Source organism: Lontra canadensis, unplaced genomic scaffold, assembly GCF_010015895.1.
Source record: "Lontra canadensis isolate GAN:19392208 unplaced genomic scaffold, GSC_riverotter_1.0 scaffold1, whole genome shotgun sequence".
Taxonomy (NCBI): domain Eukaryota; kingdom Metazoa; phylum Chordata; class Mammalia; order Carnivora; family Mustelidae; genus Lontra; species Lontra canadensis.
The window spans coordinates 127349162-127361272 of NW_022630995.1; positions in this window are offsets into that span (position 1 = coordinate 127349162).

The following is a 12111-nucleotide window of genomic DNA, read 5'->3' on the forward strand; positions in this document are numbered from 1 at the left end:
CCTTTATTGCAGTTTTAACTGAAATACTATGATTTTCTGTTTATGTCATCACCTGAAAAAGAGTGGAAACACACATCTAAATCTTAGTTCTACAGGAAGAAATTAACAACATGAATAGACGGATATCTAATAACAAGGTTGAAGCAGTGATCAAAAACCTCCCAAAACAAGAGAGCCCAGGACCTGATAATTTCCCTGGGGAAACATTCAAAGAAGAAATAATGCCCATTCTCCAGAAGCTGTTTCAAAAAATAGAAAACTAAGGAAAACTTCCAGACTCTTTCTATGAAACCAGCATTACCTTGATTCCCACACCAGGCAAAGACCCCATCAAAAAGGAGAATTACAGACCAATATCCCTGATGAATATGGATGCTAAGATTCTCAACAAGATCCTAGCTAATAGGATCCAACAGTACATTAAAAAGATTATCCACCATGACCAGGTGGGATTTATCCTTGGGATCTAAGGGTGGTTCAACATTCACAAATCAATCAATGTGATAGAACAAATCAATAAGAAAAAAGAGAAGAACCACGTGGTCCTCTCAATTGATGCAGAAAAATCATTTGACAAGATACAGCATTCATTCCTGATTAAAATGCTTCAAAGTATAGGGATACAGGGAACATTCCTCAGCTTCATAAAATGCATCTACAAAAAACCCAGAGCAAATATCATTCTCAATGGGGAAAAGCTGACAGCCTTCTCTTTGAGATCAGGAACAAGATAAGGATGCCCACTCTCGCCACTGTTGTTCAACATAGTACTAGAAGTCCTAGCAACAGCAATAAGACAATGAAAAGAATTAAAAGGTATTCAAATTGGCCAAGAAGAAATCAAACTCTCTCTCTTTGCAGATGACATGATACTTTATATGGAAAACCCAAAAGACTCCACCCCCAAACTACTAGAACTCATACAGCAATTCCGTAATGTGACAGGATACAAAATCAATGCACGGAAATCAGTTGCTATCTTATGCAATGAAAATATAGAAAGGGAAATGAGAGAATCAATTCCATTTACTATAGCACCAAGAACCATAGATATCTTGAAATAAAACTAACCAAAGAAGTAAAGGATCTGTACTCAATGAACTGTGGAACACTCATGAAAGAAATTGAAGAAGACACAAAAAGATGGAAAAGCATTCCATGCTCATGGATCAGAAGAATAAACATTGTTAAAATGTCTATAGTGCCTAGAGCAATCTATACTTTCAATGCCATCCCAATCAAAATTCCACAGGCTTTTCCAAAGTGTTGGAACAAACCTAAAAATTGTATGGAACCAGAAAAGACCCTGAGTCACTAAGGAAATGTTGAAAAAGAAAAAGCTGCGGGCATCAGGTTACCTGATTTCAAGCTCTACTACAAAGCTGTAGATCACCAAGACAGCATGGTATTGGCACAAAAACAGACACATAGACCAGTGGAACAGAGTAGAGAGTCCAGATATGGACCCTCAATTCTAAGGTCAACTAATATTCAACAAAGCAGGAAAAATAGCCAGTGGGAAAAAGACAGTCTTTTCAATAAATGGTGATGGGAAAATTAGACAGCTATGTATAGAAGAATGAAACTCAACCATTCTCTTATACCATACAAAAGATAAACTCAAAATGGATGAAAGACCTCAGCATGAGGCAGGAATCTATCAAAATCCTAGAGGGGAACATAGGCAGTAACTTCTTCAACATCAGCCACAGCAACTTCTTTCAAGACATGTCTCCAAAGGCAAACTGATAATAATAATAATAATAATAATAATAATAATAATAATAAAAGTGAAAATAAACTTTTGGGACTTCATCAAGATCAAAAGCTTCTGCACAGCAAAGGAAACAGTTAACAAAGCAAAGAGACAACCCATGGAGTGGGAGAAGATATTCACAAATGACACTATGGACAAAGGGCTGATATCCAGGATCTATAAAGAACTCCTACTCAAACTCAACACACACAAAACAGATAATCAAGATGTGCAGAAGACATGAACACTTCTCCAAAGAAGACATTCAAATGGCTAACAGACAAATGAAAAAATGTTCATCATCATTAGCCATCAGGGAGATTCAAATCAAAGCCACATTGACATACCACCTTACACCAGTCAGAATGCCCAAAATCAACAAGATAGTAAACAACAAGTGTTGGAGAAGATGTGGAGAAAGGGGAACCCACTTACACTGTTGATGGGAATGCAAGTGGGTGCAGTCACTTTGAAAAACAGCATGGAAATTCCTCAAAAATTTAAAAAGAGAGCTACACTTTGACCCTGCAATTGCACTACTGGGTATTTACCCCAAAGATACTGATGTAGTGAAAAGAAGGGCCATCTGTACCCCAATGTTATCTTCTCCCACTCCATGGGTTGTCTCTTTGCTTTGTTAACTGTTTCCTTTGCTGTGCAGAAGCTTTTGATCTTGATGTAACAGAAGTTACTGCCTATGTTCCCCTCTAGGATTTTGATAGATTCCTGCCTCATGCTGAGGTCTTTCATCCATTTTGAGTTTATCTTTTGTATGGTATAAGAGAATGGTTGAGTTTCATTCTTCTATACATAGCTGTCTAATTTTCCCATCACCATTTATTGAAAAGACTGTCTTTTTCCCACTGGCTATTTTTCCTGCTTTGTTGAATATTAGTTGACCTTAGAATTGAGCCACAGTCACCAAACTGTGGATAGAGCCAAGATGCCCTTCAAAGGACGAATGGCTAAAGAAGATACAGTCCATACACACAATGGAGTATTATGCCTCCGTCAGAAAGGATGAATACCCAACTTTTCTATCAACATAGATGGGACTGGAGGAGATTATGCTGAGTGAAATTAGTCAAGCAGAGAAAGTCAATTATCATATGGTTTCAATTACTTCTGGAGCATAAGGAGTAACATGGAGGACATTAGAAGGAAAGGAAAAGTGAATTGGGATAAGTCGGAAGGGGAGATGAAGCATGAAAGACTGTGATCTCTGAGAAACAGAGGGTTGTGTTGGGGTGTGGGGGATGTGTGAGCCTGGTGGTGGGTATTAAGGAGGGCACGTATTGCTTGGAGCAGTGGGTGTGATGCATAAACAATGAATCTTGGAACACTGAAAAAATAAAACTAAATTAGAAAATAAATCTTATAGTTACATTGACTAATTACTAGATTTACTATCAGGATATTTGAAATCTTTGGTTAGCATTGCTCTTTGCTTCTAACTCATTAGACCTGACTGAATACTTGTTTTTAATAAAATTAATGAATTTCAGGAATTGAAAATGAATAAAACCTAGCCCAAATTTGCTTAAAGAAAACTGGTTATTTTATAAAACATTTAGTATAGAATGGCTCTGGATGCAGCTTGATAACCATGATGGATTGCTCAGCTTTGTTTTCACAGCTTTGAGTCTCTTCTCATATCTACAAGATGGCTGTCATCATGTTCAATCTTCCAATGTTCATAAGTAATACAAAGTGTTTCTCTTTTGAATTGACTTATGAATACTCATCTCTATAGCAATGCACAATAGCCAGTTTGGATAAATTGGGTTGGTCAGCTTAAGCATAAAAGCCATTAATACTTCAAGGCACAATAATTATCTTAATTTTGCAGATGAAAACTCAGGCAAAATTCACAAAGCTGGAAAGTGGTGTTGTGATAATTTGAAACCAGGTAGTCTGATTCCAGAGTGTGGGCAATTAAACATTATGTTATCTCATTATTTCCCTTTATCCCAGGCAACTCTGTATGACAGGAAAAAGTGGGCTCAAAGGCATTTCCTTAGTATCTCATGGAAGAAATATGATCAAACTGGGATAACTGAAGGTAGTTTTAATACCAAATATTAATACCAAATACGAGGAAGCTTACATGCTTCCCAGTCTCAAGGCCCACCCCTTGTGTCCTTTTGTGAATATGAGTATCCACCTGGACCTTAAATGCCACCATGTGACTAGGGCAAGTTTTTATACATCAGGGATTTTCATAATCATTTCCAAAAAAGAAGAGAGGTGACATTTCTCTTTTCATCCTAGCCTAAAGCTTCATTCCTAACCCACACTCTATTTAAGATTTGTCATTCTTCCAGATATGAAAGTGGCTATGTTGCTTTCTTCAGGAATTACCTTATGCACTACCCACAGATGTTGTCTACCCATATGGATCCAACATCAGCAGCAACAGAAGTAACAACTATAGAAAATAATAGTTGCATGAAAGTTCATTTCTACTACTCAGAGTTTTTCATCATTATTGTCATATGTATGTCTGCTAGTCAGGAATTCAGTCTCACATCTATAAAATCAACTTTCACCAGAATTCCCAATCTGCCTGCCATATAGATTTTAAATTCACCAGCCTGCACAAATGAGCAATCTAATTCCTTAAAACCTCTCAAGAAAGAAATAGGTGGATAGATAAAGATATGTTGACATGTATCTATCCTATTGGTTCTGTTTTTCTGGAGAACCTTAATTAAAACACTTGTATTCACAATATGTTGCAATTGCCTTAGGGAAGTAATTGCTTCTGTCTGATACAGTGCCATGGGACACTGTTCAGTATATAATGTTTTGCCATTATTTTTTTGTTGAGTGAATAAATGTTCCTATTTTGTGTCTATTTTTCTTTCTGGATAGATTCTCTGGCGCTTATATACTAAATTAACTCATATTAAAACTGAAAGAATATTAAAATGAAAAAAAATCTTTAAAGGGTGGAGAATTTTTTGAAGATTTTATTTATTTATTTCAGAGAGAGAATAAGAGAGAGAAAGCATGTGCATGCCAGTGGAGAGAGGGGCAGAGGGAGAAGGAAAGGCAGAAAGAATCTCAAGCAGACTCTACTGAGCACAGAGCCTGACTTGGGGCTCAATCTCCTGATTCTGAGATCAAGACCTGAGCTGAAATCAAGAGTTGAGCACTTAACCGACTGAGTCACCCAGGCACTCAGGGGAAGAATTTTAAATTCTAAAAATATAACACAGTCTTTGTGGTACTTGAAGACAACCTGGCTTGTTGCTTAGAAATGATTTGTAAGTCATCACAAACAGTGAGCATTGCAGAAAATTACTTAACCCCTAGATATATGCAACATGTAGTGAGGGTACACGCAGGAAGTGAGAGAGCTCCTGGTTCTCCAGGGAGGGTCAGTAAATAAGTGCTTTACCCCAAAGATGAAAAAAGAACCTGAAGGGTTATTGTGATAATGTTACTGTATTGAAAATGTAATTTTTCTTTCTTAATTCAACTTGAGGTTTTGAATGTATCATTGCACGAGTTATGCTATACTGTCACTATTCCTGGAGTATTGAAACTCTGTTTTGAACTTCTCTGTGGAAAAATTTTGATGTCTGCCTTCTCTTTAAAGAGCCTAATAACCATTTCAAGAAAAACGTGATTTGTAAATTTGTAAAAAAACACAGTGATTTGTAAAACCCTTCCCACACTTGACACCATTATAAACTATTCCCTGCAGTATTTATTAAATGTATTTATCTATCTACATACCATTTAACATATTAAATATACATATATATGTTTGGTTTTAATTAATTTCAGAATATTTCTGGTTCTGTTAGAAAGGTTTCTCCTTAATAATTATTCTGCTCTGGGACACTTTGGTGGCTCAGTCAGTTAAGTGGCTGATTTTGGCTCAGATCATGATCCCAGGGTCCTGGAATGGAGCCTCACATGGGGCTTCCTGCTCAGTTTGGAGTCTGCTTCCCCTTCCCTCTCTCTCTCCCTGCTTACACTCTCATTCTCTCTCTCTCTGTAAAATAAATAAATAAAAATCTTTTAAAAAGTGATTATTCTGGGGGCACCTGGGTGGCTCAGTGGGTTAAGCCTCTGCTTTCAGCTCAGGTCATGATCTCAAGATCCTGGAATCGAGTCCCACATCCCACTCTGCTCAGCAGGGAGCCTGCTTCCCTCTCTCTCTCTGCCTACTTGTGACCTCTGTCAAATAAATAAATAAAACCTTAAAAAAAAGATTATTCTGCTCAGTAATCTGGATCTTTTTTTATTTGGATTAATATTATCATCATTTCAGTTCTCAGTTTATAACATATAATTAAATCATTATTTTCAGTCTTGCTTGGTTTAAACTCTCAACATAGTTTCACTCTCTCTTTTTTTTTAAATTTCTATCACTATTGTGTAATATTAAAAAGACTTCAGTCACTGCAATTGGCATCTGTGAGGAAGGGCATCAAATACCTGCTATAAAATTTTCACCTCCATATGAGAAAGTTGTTCTAGTATTGCTTTATTAACTATTGCCACTAACAAAAATATTATCAACTATTTAAAAATGCTTATTCACGTGTTAATATTTTTACCACCACCGCTAGCCCCCCATCCCTGCAAAATCATACAGTGGTGACCTAGAATTAAAAGTTTTGGACCTAAGTTATGACTTTGTAAAAAAGTTAGCTCTTGATGTTTTTTGCTCACAAATCCTCCAAATATAAGGAACTTAAAAGTATATTTAAAGTATTGGTGTTGGTAATAGTGTAAAGCATTACTAGATTTTTCAAAGAAAGATCACTGTTATAGTGGAACATAAAAATAATATGTTCAAAATGTATGTGTAAAGTTTCTAGACAATTCATAAGAACCCAAACTATATTCAAACAAAAAAAGGGAATGTCTGTCTAAAATAGCAATTTTTAGCTGGGGTAGAAGAACGTGTTTGAATATAAATTCTCTAGATTATGCATTTTTCATATTTTACTATACTTTCTATCTAAACTAAAAAATACCTGTGTATCTAGACAGAAAGTATTAAAAATAGATAGTGTTTTTCCTGGCATTAAGAATATGCAAAATAGGGGCACCTGGGTGGTTCAGATGGCTAAGCATCTGACTCTTGATCTAAACTCAGGTCTTGATCTCAGGATCATGAGTTCAAACTCTGTATTGAGCTCCATGATGGACATGGAGCTTACATATATATATGTGTGTGTGTGTGTGTGCGTGTGTGCGTGTGTGTGTGTGTGTGTGTGTATAGAATGAATATCTATCTGAGATATTTATATCTATTGAAAGAGAACATGAATTTTTTTTAATTTTATTTTTTATAAACATATATTTTTTTCCCCGTGGGTACAGGTCTGTGAATCGCCAAGTTTACACACTTCACCGCACTCACCATAGCACATACCCTCCCCAATGTCCATAATAACACCACCCCCCCTCCCAAACCTCCTCCCCCCAGCAACCTTCAGTTTGTTTTGTGAGATTAAGAGTCACTTATGGTTTATCTCCTTCCCAATCGCATCTTGCTTCATTTACTCTTTGCCTACCCCCTTAACCCCCATGTTGCATCTCCTCTCCCTCATATCAGGGAGATCATATGTGATAGTTGTCTTTCTCCGATTGACTTATTTTCCTAAGCATGATACCCTCTATTCCATCCACGTCGTTGCAAATGGCAAGATTTCATTTCTTTTGATGGCTGCATAGTATTCCATTGTGTATATATACTACATCTTCTTTATCCATTCGTCTGTTGATGGACATCTAGGTTCTTTCCATAGTTTGGCTATTGTAGACATTGCTGCTATAAACATTTGGGTGCACGTGCCCCTTTGGATCACTACGTTTGTATTTTTAGGGTAAATACCCAGCAGTGCCATTGCTGGGTCATAGGGTAGTTCTATTTCAACATTTTGAGGAACCTCCATGCTGTTTTCCAGAGTGGTTGCACCAGCTTGCATTCCCACCAACAGTGTAGGAGGATTCCCCTTTCTCCGCATCCTCGCCAGCATCTGTCATTTCCTGACTTGTTAATTTAACCATTCTGACTGGTGTGAGGTGGTAACTCATTGTGGTTTTGATTTGTATTTCCCTGATGCCGAGTGATATGGAGCACTTTTTCATGTGTCTGTTGGCCATCTGGATGTCTTCTTTGCAGAAATGTCTGTTCATGTCTTCTGCCCATTTCTTGATTGGATTATTTGTTCTTTGGGTGTTGAGTTTGCTAAGTTCTTTATAGATTCTGGACAGTAGCCCTTTATCTGATATGTCGTTTGCAAATATCATCTCCCATTCTGTCAGTTGTATTTTGGTTTTGTTAACTGTTTCTTTTGCTGTGCAAAAGCTTTTGATCTTGATAAAATCCCAATAGTTCATTTTTGCCCTTGCTTCCCTTGCTTTGGTGATGTTCCTAAGAAGATGTTGCTGTGGCTGAGGTCGAAGAGGTTGCTGCCTGTGTTCTCCTCAAGGATTTTGATGGATTCCTTTCTCACATTGAGGTCCTTCATCCATTTGGAGTCTATTTTCATGTGTGGTGTAAGGAAATGATCCAATTTCATTTTTCTGCATGTGGCTGTCCAATTTTCCCAACACCATTTATTGAAGAGGCTGTCTTTTTTCCATTGGACATTCTTTCCTGCTTTGTCGAAGATCAGTTGACCATAGAGTTGAGGGTCTATTTCTGGGCTCTCTATTCTGTTCCATTGATCTCTGTGTCTGTTTTTGTGCCAGTACCATGCTGTCGTGATGATGACAGCTTTGTAGTAGAGCTTGAAGTCTGGAATTGTGATGCCACCAACTTTGGCTTTCTTTTTCAATATTCCTTTGGCTATTCGTGGTCTTTTCTGGTTCCATATAAATTTTAGTATTATTTGTTCAATTTCTTTGAAAAAAATGGATGGTACTTTGATAGGAATTGCATTAAATGTGTAGATTGCTTTAGGTAGCATAGACGTTTTCACAATATTTATTCTTCTAATCCAGGAGCATGGAACATTTTTCCATTTCTTTGTGTCTTCCTCAATTTCTTTCATGAGTACTTTATAGTTTTCTGATTACATATTCTTTATCTCTTTGGTTAGGTATATTCCCAGGTATCTTATAGTTTTGGGTGCAATTGTAAATGGGATTGACTCCTTAATTTCTCTTTCTTCTGTCTTGTTGGTGTAGAGAAATGCAACTGATTTATGTGCATTGATTTTATATCCTGACACTTTACTGAATTCCTGTGCAAGTTCTAGCAGTTTTGGAGTGGAGTCTTTGGCTTTTCCACATATAGTATCATATCATCTGCGAAGAGTGATAGTTTGACTTATTCTTTGCCGATTTGGATGCCTTTAATTTCCTTTTGTTGTCTGATTGCTGAGGCTAGGACTTCTAGTACTATGTTGAATAGCAGTGGTGATAACGGACATCCCTGCTGTGTTCCTGACCTTAGCGGAAATTCTTTCAGTTTTTCTCCATTGAGAATGATATTTGCGATGGGTTTTTCATAGATAGCTTTGATAATATTGAGCTATGTGCCCTCTATCCCTACACTTTGAAGAGTTTTGATCAGGAAGGGATGCTGTACTTTGTCAAATGCTTTTTCAGCATCTATAGAGAGTATCATATGGTTCTTTTTCTTTCTTTTATTAATGTGTTTTATCACATTGATTGATTTGTGGATGTTGAACCAACATTGCAGCGCTGGAATAAATCCCACTTGGTCGTGGTGAATAATCCTTTCAATGTACTGTTGAATCCTATTGGCTAGTATTTTGGTGAGAATTTTTGCATCTGTGTTCATCAAGGATATTGGTCTGTAGTTCTCTTTTTTGATGTTTTTGGGATCAAGGTGATGCTGGCCTCATAAAATGAGTTTGGAAGTTTTCCTTCCATTTCTATTTTTTGGAACAGTTTCAGGAGAATAGGAATTAGTTCTTCCTTAAATGTTTGGTAGAATTCCCCCGGGAAGCCGCCTGGCCCTCGGCTTTTGTTTGTTTGGAGATTTTTGATGACTGTTTCAATCTCCTTACTGGTTATGGGTCTGTTCAGGCTTTCTATTTCTTCCTGGTTCAGTTGTGGTAGTTTATATGTCTCTAGGAATGCATCCATTTCTTCCAGATTGTCAAATTTGTTGGCATAGAGTTGCTCATAATATGTTCTTATAATTGTATTTCTTTGGTGTTAGTTGTGATCTCTCCTCTTTCATTCATGATTTTATTTATTTGGGTCCTTTCTCTTTTCTTTTTGATAAGTCTGGCCAGGGGTTTATCAATCTTATTAATTCTTTCAAAGAACCAGCTCCTAGTTTCGTTGATTTGTTCTATTGTTTTTTTGGTTTCTATTTCATTGATTTCTGCTCTGATCTTTATGATTTCTCTTCTCCTGCTGGGTTTAGGGTTTCTTTCTTGTTCTTTCTCCAGCTCCTTTAGGTGTAGGGTTAGGTTGTGTACCTGAGACCTTTCTTGTTTCTTGAGAAAGGCTTGTACCGCTATATATTCTCCTCTCAGGACTGCCTTTGTTGTGTCCCACAGATTTTGAACTGTTGTATTTTCATTATCATTTGTTTCCATGAATTTTTTCAATTCTTCTTTAATTTCCTGGTTGACCCATTCATTCTTTAGAAGGTTGCTGTTTAGTCTCCATGTATTTGGGTTCTTTCCAAATTTCCTCTTGTGATTGAGTTCTAGCTTCAGAGCATTGTGGTCTGAAAATATGCAGGGAATGATCCCAATCTTTTGATACCGGTTGAGACCTGATTTAGGACCCAGGATGTGATCTATTCTGGAGAATGTTCCATGGGCACTAGAGAAGAATGTGTATTCTGTTGCTTTGGGATGAAATGTTCTGAATATATCTGTGATGTCCATCTGGTCCAGTGTGTCATTTAAGGCCTTTATTTCCTTGTTGATCTTTTGCTTGGATGATCTGTCCATTTCAGTGAGGGGAGTGTTAAAGTCCCCTACGATTATTGTATGATTGTCGATGTGTTTCTTTGATTTTGTTATTAATTGGTTTATATAGTTGGCTGCACCCACGTTAGGGGCATAGGTATTTAAAATTGTTAGATCTTCTTGTTGGACATATTCTTTGAGTATGATATAGTGTCCTTCCTCATCTCTTATTATAGTCTTTGGCTTAAAATCTAATTGATCTGATATAAGGATTGCCACTCATGCTTTCTTCTGATGTCCATTAGCATGGTAAATTCTTTTCCATCCCCTCAGTTTAAATCTGAAGGTGTCTTCGGGTTTAAAATGAGTTTCTTGTAGACAATATATAGATGGGTTTTGTTTTTTTATCCATTCTGATACCCTGTGTCTTTTGATTGGGGCATTTAGTCCATTAACATTCAGGTAACTATTGAGAGATATGAATTTATTGCCATTATATTGCCTGTAAGGTGACTGTTACTGTATATTGTTTCTGTTCCTTTCTGATCTACTAGTTTTAAGGTCTCTCTTTGCTTAGAGGACCCCTTTCAATATTTCCTGTAGAGCTGGTTTGGTGTTTGCAAATTCTTTCAGTTTTTGTTTGTCCTGGAAGCTTTTAATCTCTTCTTCTATTTTCAATGATAGCCTAGCTGGATATAGTATTCTTGGCTGCATGTTTTTCTCATTTAGTGCTCTGAATATACCATGGCAGCTCTTTCTGGCCTGCCAGGTCTCTGTGGATAAGTCTGCTGCCAATCTAATATTTTTACCATTGTATGTTACAGACTTCTTTTCCCGGGCTGCTTTCAGGATTTTCTCTTTGTCACTAAGACTTGTAAATTTTACTATTAGGTGACGGGGTGTGGACCTATTCTTATTGATTTTGAGGGGGGTTTCTGAACCTCCTGGATTTTGATGCTTGTTCCCTTTGCCATATTGGGGAAATTCTCTCCAATAATTCTCTCCAATATACCTTCTGCTCCCCTCTCTCTTCTTCTTCTGGAATCCCAATTATTCTAATGTTGTTTCGTCTTATGGTGTCACTTATCTCTCGAATTCTGGCCTCGTGGTCCAGTAGCTGTTTGTCCCTCTTTTGCTCAGCTTCTTTATTCTCTGTCATTTGGTCTTCTATATCGCTGATTCTTTCTTCTGCCTCATTTATCCTAGCAGTGAGAGCCTCCAATTTTGATTGCACCTCACTAATAACTTTTTTGATTTCAACTTGATTAGATTTTAGTTCTTTTATTTCTCCAGAAAGGGCCTTTATATCTCCCGAGAGGGTTTCTCTAATATCTTCCATGCCTTTTTCGAGCCTGGCTAGAACCTTGAGAATCGTCATTCTGAACTCTAGATCTGACATATTATCAATGTCTGTATTGATTTGGTCCCTAGCCTTTGGTACAGCCTCTTGTTTTTTTTTTTTTTTTTTTTTTTTTTTTTTTTTTT